The sequence below is a fragment of the Corvus kubaryi genome, unplaced genomic scaffold, assembly GCF_017639235.1.
Source record: "Corvus kubaryi isolate FWS band 111438036 unplaced genomic scaffold, C.kubaryi_AGA036_p1.0 37341, whole genome shotgun sequence".
NCBI classification, from domain to species: domain Eukaryota; kingdom Metazoa; phylum Chordata; class Aves; order Passeriformes; family Corvidae; genus Corvus; species Corvus kubaryi.
The window spans coordinates 207626-217625 of NW_024581112.1; positions in this window are offsets into that span (position 1 = coordinate 207626).

Here is a 10000-nt window from a genome sequence, read left to right on the forward strand (position 1 = left end):
TTCTCTTCTCTTCTCTTCTCTTCTCTTCTCTTCTCTTCTCTTCTCTTTTTTCTTCTCCCCACAGGACAGCACCAGTTTACCACTGTGTTACAGTGATGTTGTTCCTGCTACTACAATCATGACTCTGTCGTGATTTCTATCATAAACCTCAGACCGTATCTTTTGGGGGGGATGGGGGTGGGGATTGTGGTTTTTCTTTTCTTTTTCTTGGGTCTATAATTTAGCCCAGCAGGATCATAAAACCTCATGCTGGGCTAAAATTCAGCTGCCAGGTCCTGGTTAGATACTAAATCTGATTTAACCCTGAGGATGCTGAACTGCTTTCAGATAGATGACAGTTTTAGGGTGCTGGGCACACCAACATGTGGGAGATGAGTCCTTAGGGGCAGCAAGAAGGGGTGGCCCACTTTGATTTGGGGTATCTGGGAGCCAAAATGCACAGAAAATCCAGCTGGGCAATGCCACATCCCAACTGCCATGGTCTCCTCAGCTTCCCTTGGACTACAGGCTGATATCCCTTATTCCTTTGGTTGACATCTTTATTCCACATATCCTCATGGGTATTTCATGCTCAATCTGTTCCTTTTCACACTGAATTTCTCAGTGCATTTAATGCACACATTCATACAAAACCTCACATTCATTAAGTTTTACCAGATGTTTGTCACTCAAAAGCATCTTGTACCCCTTATTCTACATTTCACTGAATCAGGTCTTTGATCAGTCCTTGTTTCCTAAGCCCCACTCCAGAGAGATTGAGTTTTCCCAGAAAGACCACTTAAGTTCAGGTTGTTTTTGGACCTGACAGCAGCTGCAACCCCTCAGAAACCACTGGTCTCAGAAAACTTGGGGCCAAACTCATACAGTCAGTGGCTCATATGTTCCACCAGATCAGAAAGTCTTTCAGTTGTCTCCTCCAAGAGAAACTTAGGTGACAACTCAGTAGAATCATAGAGTCATTTAGGCCGAAAAAGAGCTTCAGGAACATTGAATCCAACCATTAAACAGCCAGTCCAACCAGCACTGCCACTAACCCATGGCCCCAAATGCCACATCTATACAGCTTTTAAATACCTCCAGGGATGGGGACTCTACCACTGCCCTGGGCAGCCTGTGTCAGGGCTTCAGAGCCCTTCTGGGGAAGAAATTTTCCATCTTATCCAATTTAAAACTCCCCTGGCACAACTTGAGGGTGTTTCTTCCTTTCTATTGCTTGTTCCCTGGGAGCAGAGTCCCCAGCTGGCTCCACCTTCCTGTCAGGGAGTTGTAGAGAGTGCTAAGTTGCCCCAGGAGCCACCTTTTATCCAGGCAGAGGCTCCCCAGCTCCCTCAGCTGCCTTTCATAGGACTCATGCTGTAGATCCTGAGCACAGCACAGACACAGCTGACTCATGGACAAGGATTTACTGGGGGGAAAAAATATCTACCATGAGGACACGCTGCATCAGGGAAGGCAGAACAGGAACTGCTGATGAATCAGCTGCCCACAGATTCCCCATCTCTGAAATGCTAAAGAGAAAAGGCCTGATGAAAGGGAGTGACACTGTCTTGCAGTTATGGTGGGATAGAGCAAGCACAGTTCCAGTTCAACCTACCTTCTTTAGCTACCTTCTCTAGGCTGGAAATAAACCCTTTCTGATTTGGTGTCTCCCTGTATCTCATTTTTTTATCTCAACACAATTGTTTATACTTAAGCACACAGGTTTAAATACAGCTAAATCAGTGTGAGGTGGATTCTGATGGCAGTGGGTGAGCTTTTCTTCCATGGATGCTGCTGCTTCTCTGGGATGGTCTGTAGGTCACCCATGGCACTCATGCATCTCTGCCTGTAAAAGTTGATGGTGTAGATAGGTTCAAGCTCCAAAGAGCACAACAGATGGCTCAGTGCCTAGGATGCTACAAGGGACTCCTAGGAAATCATCCAGTGCCAGATCCATACCCAATTCGGTTTGGAGAAAAGGATGTTCCCTCCTAGACCTGCTTATCTCTCCCCTGGCCTGGAATGGAAGGGGTGGAGGAGAAGGAGAAAACACACTTAATTAAAGCAGCGCAGCACAAAACCTGGACACACATGTTCTCATCTGGAATGCAAGTGTAATAGCACTTCCCTAGCCTGTGGGGACACAGTGAAAGGCCATTAAAGACTTTTGCATTGATCAGATACTTCAGCCATGAAGGTCCTCCTGAGAGCTTAAAATTGATGGGATGAGGTATTATGACTGTACAAAACTCTAATCTATCAAAGCAATAATCTATGGAAGAAAGACACTTTACAACGCAGTTACACAGCAGATGGTGAGTTATGATGTATTCCACCAATGGTATGCAGGAGAACAGTACTACTAAAATATGCTGACATGACAGATTAATAGCTCAGAACTGCAATCCAGGAGAGGTTAGACTCGCCTGTGCTTCCTCTGGGGTTCTTAACAATAAGGAATTAAATAAATATTACAAACTGAAGATTAAGTTCAAGTAATATTAAAGCAAGGCTTTAGTCTGGATGGAGGCTATAAAACTGTTATCATGGGACTCAACGTTTATTGTGCTGCAGTGACACCACTGAAACACTGCACCATTTACAGATAAAGCATGGCTCCTGCTGCTCATGTTGCCAGCCCATCCCAGGATCTGAGAAGCCAGATGTGCTCCTCTGGCTGTGGCACCCCCTCTGGCAGCATCCTCTCATCCTTTTACATATCATTGTGATCACTCCCATCCTGGAAAAAACCTAAAAAATAACCAGAAGGGAGGTGGTTTGTTTGCTTGTTTTTTTGTTTGTTTGTGTGTTTTAAACTTTTTGGAAGTGAAACACAAAATCTTGCTGGAGCTTATCACTGCTAAATTATTTGTTGTGAGGCACATGATTTCACCTCATGTCCATATTCCTCTCTTTGACATTCCTGTTTGGATTCCAACAGAACCTGGGTGGAGATAAAGGAACAGGGGTTATTCACACCAGGTAATTTAAAGCACGTAGAGTAATTGTCAAAGATGGTTTGGAACTTCCATAGTCAGTGGAGGAAGAGAAGATGCTCCAAAGGGCAATTGGGAGCCCTGGAGCTGAGGTCAGAACTGGCATTTTGGCTGGAAGCTGCTGTGTTTTAGTTTATGGCTGGTCCCATCCAACCCTAACCATGAAACCTTGCCCACAAAAGGTTTGATTTGCCTCACCCTTCTCCAGCATTCAAGGAAGTGGATGCCTAATTCAGTTGGCTCTCCTTCCTCTGAAGGTGATGGACAGTGCAGTCCCTACCAAAACACTGCTCTGCAGGGGTCTGGAATAAGCCTTTCCCATTTCAGACTAGCATAATCACCAGCGCTGCAGGAGAATTCTGGAAATTTGAACCTCTGTTTTGGAAAAAAGCAAAACAGAAAAGGAAGAAAGGAAGGAAAAAGGACAAGAGTGGGGGGAAAAGAGAATAAAAAAAGAAAAGAAGAAAAGAGAAAGAGAGAAGGAGAGGGAGAGGAAAAGGAAGAAGGATAGCATGTAGAAAGCTACCTTTGTTCTTCATTACATTAAATTTAAAACATCACACTGGTAACAATATATTGGTCTCATTACACAAAGACAGTAAAGTCCAGCTAGCTCATAATTGCACCAATAAAGAGCATGATTTGTCAATAAAAATTAAGGCAGTCACTGATCCATAGTCTAGATTTCCTGCTTGGAATGAAATTGTAAAATATTATTATCAAATTTGGTGCAAAGCAGAGCAAATGTGCAAACCAAGCCAAGCAAAAGTATACTCCTCCTCTTGCTACTGTCATATGAAGCCAGACAGGACCAGGTCCTTCATCAGAACACCCCAAACCACCTAGAGCCATTGTGAAGAGAAATCCCATTTTTTAAGTATGGAAAGTCTTCGCTCATGATTTTATGTGTAACTTTTTTGGCAACTTAGAAAAAGAGGCACAGAGGACCTTGATTGAAAACTGATGACACAATCTCTCCCTGCTTTTAGCATTTTGGCATGCAGCACAAAAGCATTTCTGAAATCCCTCCAGTATCTAGAACTGTACCTGGAATCCTTTTAGGACTAATATTAAAAGTATATGGTAGGCTAGAGGCAGGTCTACTCAGAGGAGTGAACATCAAATGAGTTCCCACCCTTCTATCAACGAACAATAGAAAGACAAGAGTCTTGTGTGATATATTTTTGCCTCTGGAGGGAAAAAAATCTTGAGAAAGTACCTTCAACTTAATTTCAAACTAATTTGTTTGGTGTTTTCTCAAAGAGCCTTAAAAATGTTTGCAATCTCCTAAGCATGACTACAGGTCTTGTTTAGTCAGTTCCTAACCCCACCACTGAGCCCTGGTCTTCCAGGAACACATGCCAAAGAAAATGTTTGAAAAAAAAAATACATGTGGTCTCTACGTAGAAGTCTTAAGGCTATCTGGATCGTAAATCTGTTTTGGGGTGTGCGGCAATGCTTATTTACTTCCAATTGATTGTTTTCTTTGTGGGAACTTTTCAGCCAAGTTAGAAAGCCAGAAAGTTCTGATTGTAGTAAATCCATAACGTACCTTTAAGTAACAGCTGAAGGTATTCACTAAAACTTACCCTCAGAAAAAAAGACATAAGAGATATTCATTCAAACAAATCCTGGGCTGATGCCACACCATGGGCAGATGGGGGGGGAGGGGTGTGGAGGATTCTGCGCCTCTGCTCCACTCAGGTGAGAACCCACCTGCAGATCTGCCTCTAGCTCTGGTGTCCCTAACATCAGAAGGACATGGAGCTGCTGAAATGAGTCCAGAGGAGGCCACGGAGATGCTCCAAGGACTAGAGCCCCTCTGCTCTGGAGACAGGCTGAGAGATGTGGGGGTGTTCAGTTTGGAGAAGAGAAGACTCCAGGGAGATTTAATTGTGGCCTTCCAGTAACTGAAGGGACCCTGCAAGAAAGATGGAGAAAGGCTATTTACAAGGGCCTGGAGGAACAGGACAAGGGACAATGGCTTCCCACTGCCAGAAGGCAGGGTTAGATGGGATATTGGCAAGAAATTCTTGGCTGTGAGGGTGTTGAGACCCTGGCACAGATTGTCCAGAGAAGCTGTGGAAGTGTTCCAGGCCAGGTTGGATGGGGCTTGGAGCAACCTGGTCTAGTGGAAGGTGTCCCTGTCTATGGCAGTGGGTGGAACTGGATGACCTCTAAAATCCCTTCCAACCCAAACCATCTATTATTCTATGACTGTATGATTTGTATCAAAGAAGATGACCAGGGGAATAGTAGTGTCATTATTAGAGGGTTGCAAACAAAAAAGCAAAACTCTGGGCAGACAAAGAACACCTGGACTTGGGATTTGAGATGGAGATGAGGCTCCTCTGAGTGTCAGTGAAGGAGGAGGGCAAGGTACCCCACCCCAAGCAAACAGCTTGTGGCCCCACTACAACTGCAATGGTGAAGCTAGTTCTGGAAGCTTTGGGATGAGGTTTGCTTTCAAGTTTCTAGTTTTATTTGAACTTCAAAGTGGAATCAAAAGTCAAAGAGCATGGGCTTGTGGGGCAGAGCTTTTCATGGTCTTCACCATTGCATCTCTCTAAGGGAGGGGTCTGTATCTGCATTCATGTTTCAGTTCACAACAAACCCAAACCAAAGAACCTGGTCCAGGTGAACACCTACCATATGCTGACCAAGACTGGGCCACAGGACCAGGCTATAGCTAATCTGAAAAAAAAGCCCTCTGAACTGTTGATGGCAAGTCATCAGCAGTTTTTCAGTCTGCATAGCCTGGTGGTGTGGATATAGCCAGGCACCTTCACCAAAGAGCTGCGGTTAGTGTTGGGGTGTGGATGAAGACAGTGTATAGAGACACAGAAGCTCCCAGCAGCTGAATTCATAGGCCTTGTCTTTACTTCCAAATAACAAAGTCTATTGAGTGTCCCTGACCCTGAGACCAAGGGGTGTGGACCAGTGTCCACATTGCTCAGGACTGTCCCTGTCTTGAGCACACCCCCCTAGAGAGCACATGGCTTCTCCCAGCTCAGGTGTTGCCCCTCTGGCCCCAAGACAATAGAACTGTTTTGTGTGTTTTGGCCAAGTTAAACTGTCTGCAATAATATGTGGACTGTGCTGCAGACCACTGGGGTAGTGTTTTCTAGCAGGAAACCAATGCTTGAGGGTGGGAAGCCTGTTGCGATAGTGCTATATGTCTATGCATATATGCTATATGACCAGCAAGGCCAAAACAGGGTCAGACTGACAATCCCTGCCCATGAGGACTCTTGAGTAAACTCACTTCAGGGTGGGTATGTGGCAGGGGAGTGAGCAATGTGGGCCATCAGGATGGTCTCAAGCTCATCTTCTGATGTTCTCCTTATCAGCAATGGAGACAAACCCTTTTTCTGAGTCAGCCATGGAGGCTCTGGGTTCATTCTACCCATTATGTGCAGGTGAAAGAGTCATTGTCCCTTTTGCACCTTGCACATACAGCCTCCTCTCTTTGCTCCCAGCCTTTAAGAAACTGAAATGCAACGTGGCAAATTCAGGTCTGGGGAAAGAGTTTGAAGGAAAACCCACATCACTCCTCCGCTCATCAAATTCCTCATCTCTTTGAACATGAACCACAATAAAACCAATATTAAAACAAAGAGGACGCTAAATTAGCATCCTTAGTGAGTGCACCACACATGGGGTAGAAGACATCTGACCAAATGCACTCATCATCATGTCCCCTTGCATTTGAACTACTAATGTCCAGCTCACCTTGAAGTCAACATAGAAAGAGGGACATTGACACACGTTTTCTCTGACATCCAGTGTTGGGATAAGATAGATGAACTGCTCTCCAAGAAACTCTCCAAACCAAAGACATCTGATTGCTGATGCAAGTGAGAAGAATCCATGTCCAGAAGGAACTGAGCACCCTTTCATTTACCACATTGCCTCAACTACTAGCACTTAAAAATAACTCTTAAGACACCCAAGACACTCCATTGCGTGGATGAAGGTGGGATGGGTGATCCTGTGGCGTATATGCAGAAGTAGGGTGTGCTGGACTTGAGATGCAGTGAAGGACATTCAGCAACAGTGGAAATGTGCAGGGTTAAACCAGTGTCTCTATGCAAAGGAGAATGCATTGGCTGAGCAAAAGCTTTCCAACATTAAGGAGCAGCAAACAAACCACAGGAAGGAAAAATGTGGCAACTGCACTATGTAGGTAGAAAGAATAATACACTGCTTTCCTGTTGGCAGGAGTCATATATTTCTCTTTCTGGGCATGTGTGAAAGGCAGGTCCCACAACTCCAGCATACACCTTGCCATGCACAGCTGGTTGGGAAATCCCAATCTCTTGGCAAAGGCATTTTTGTAGCCGTGATGGCTCACAGAAAGGCAAGTGACCCTGTTGAAATCCACTCTGAACCTCTGAAAAGTGAGTGCTGGCTGCCAGGGAGAGATGCTCTGGGACTTGTGTTTGCAGGATCCAGCCCCAGGAGCAGGGCAAAATTCAACAAGAGGCACATAATTAACTTCAGATGTACCTGTCAAGATGTCACGGACACAGTCCTAGAGAGGAGCAGCATGTTATTTGTTTCTCATAATGTAGCAATTATCTTGCTGTAAGAGGGGCTCTCTCCAGTGCTCCCTTTCTGCCTCTTGTTTTCCTTCCACATTCATTCACACATTATTTAACTTTTGACTTGGACACAGCAGGTAAAAGCATTTAACAGCTTGGCTGCTTGCTCAGACAGAGCTGAGAAGGGGATGGGGAGGAGGAGACAGCAATTTTTTGCCTTAAATCTTCAAGTTTTCAGTGCTACATTTTTCTACGGGAGGGGGAAAAGAGAAGGGAAGGGGAGGGGGGAGCAGGAAATGGCATTCCACAAAGACAGAGTCACATTTTCCAGCATTATAACATGAGCTCTGCTGTCCCCAGCCTTCACTGGGAGATGCATTCCCGCTCCACAGTGGAGAAAAGGTCAGTGGTAAAAATTTCGCAGGAACTCCATCATTGTCCTCGTGGGACATGTTCATCAGGAGGAGAGAGTCGGGCGTCTCGCTCTGTCGACAGAAATCCACATCACAAAACATTATTGGGGGGAGGTGGGGAAGGGAGACCCACGGCCAGATAGAGCCCATGACTTCATTTTGCTGGATTATTTCCCCCTGGCTTGCTTTATACCCATGGAGCCGGAGGGGATGTACAGACGGATGTTTTGCTGAACAAATGATAAAGGCAGGAGAGAGAAAACAGGGTGGATGTGATTTAAAGTGCTGGAAAAGTCTCTGCCCCAGGGTAAAATTAACTTTTAGTTTATATAAAGGAAGGTATAACTCTGTGACACTGCCAGTTATGGATCTACCTGAGCTTGCCCAAAGCAATTGTAGCAGCCAGAGCAATGTCACAGTGTTGGCCCAGTGGTAGTCACTAAAGAGAGTGAGACTTTTAACGTGGAGTAAAGTTGATCACTGCAATAATGACTCAGTCTCCTGGATTCACCCTGGATGACAAAGTGATTGAGCTTTGCCAGGAAGCACACATGGATGTGGAGCAAGGGGCTGATATGGAGAAACATGAAGCATATCATCTCCAAGAGGGATTGTTGGTGGTGGTGAAAATGCCTCTTCCTACTTTGACTGAGGCACTCAAGGGAATTCCTCTGCCCCTGAGAGACAATGGCCTGAGAGGATAGTTTATAGAATGGAAAATTATTAAAATCAGTGTGAAAGTTGCCTGTGTTTCTCTTTTGTTACACATACACAAATACAAATATGCCAAATGCAATTCTACCCTTCAAACAGCATTCCTGCAAGAAGGAGGACACAGAGTTCCCTGAATCACCAAACAGTGTAGTTTGTCACTTTTATTTCCTCCAAACTCAAAACAAAGGCTTGACTGCGCTTGAGAAAAGGACCAAGTGCTGGGAGTTTGCACTGGGACCCCATGTCCAGAAGACTTTGAAGTGTATTTGAGTTTTAAAATGCTGCTTCTGGAAAAGGTTTAATTTTTCTGGCATGAAGTTGCCATTTGGTCTTGTTTTGTCTTCTTTTTCTAAAAGAGTCACCAGCCTCAATCCCAAACTCGCTTTTAGATTCTTTCTCATATGGCTGAATCCTCCCCACCCTCCCCAAACCATATCATGCTTCTCTCATCAAACAAGCCATTCCCTGTGGGTGTGGGCTGTAACATCCCACCAGTTACAAGACCACATATGAGGCATCAATATTTACATGACACTGTTTACCCAGGCAGTATGTACATAATGAAGTTACCTGAAGCGAGGCCGCCTCACTCTGCTCCCTCTGATGTTTCCTCTCTTTTCTGTGCATTTCAGAGCATGTATGGCACAGCAACGTGTGGTCAACTGCCAGGATCCACAAAGGCTGGGGAATGAAGAGATGGAGTCAGCCTTGAGGAGAAGGACTTGGGGGTGCTGGGGGATGAGATGTTCAGCATGTCCCAGCCGTGTGTGCTGGCACCCAGAACCCCCTGTGTGCTGGGCTGATTCCCCAGCATTGGCAGCAGGGGAGAGAGGATTCTGCCCCTCTGCTCTGTTCAGGTGAGACCCCACCTGCAGAGCTGCCTCCAGCTCTGGAGTCCAACATCAGAAGGATGTGGAGCTGCTGGAGAGAATCCAGAGGAGGCCACAGAGATGCTCTGAGGGCTGGAGCCCCTCTGCTCTGGAGACAGGCTGGGAGAGCTGGGGGTGTTCATCCTGGAGAAGGCTCCAGGGAGACCTTAGACGCCCTGTCAGTGCCTAAAGGAGCTGCAAGAGAGCTGGAGAGGGACTTTGGACAAGGGCCTGAAGGGACAGGACAAGGGCCAATGGCTCCCCACTGCCAGAGGCAGGGTTAGATGGGATATTGGGAAGAAATTCTTGGCTGTGAGGGTGTTGAGACCCTGGCACAGATAGTCCAGAGAAACTGACTGCCCCATGCCTGGCAGTGTTCCAGGCCAGGCTGGACGCGTCTTGGAGCAAACCTGGTCTAGTGGAAGGTGTCCCTGTCTGTGACAGGGGGTTGGACCAGATTACTTTTTAAAGGTCTGTTCCACCCC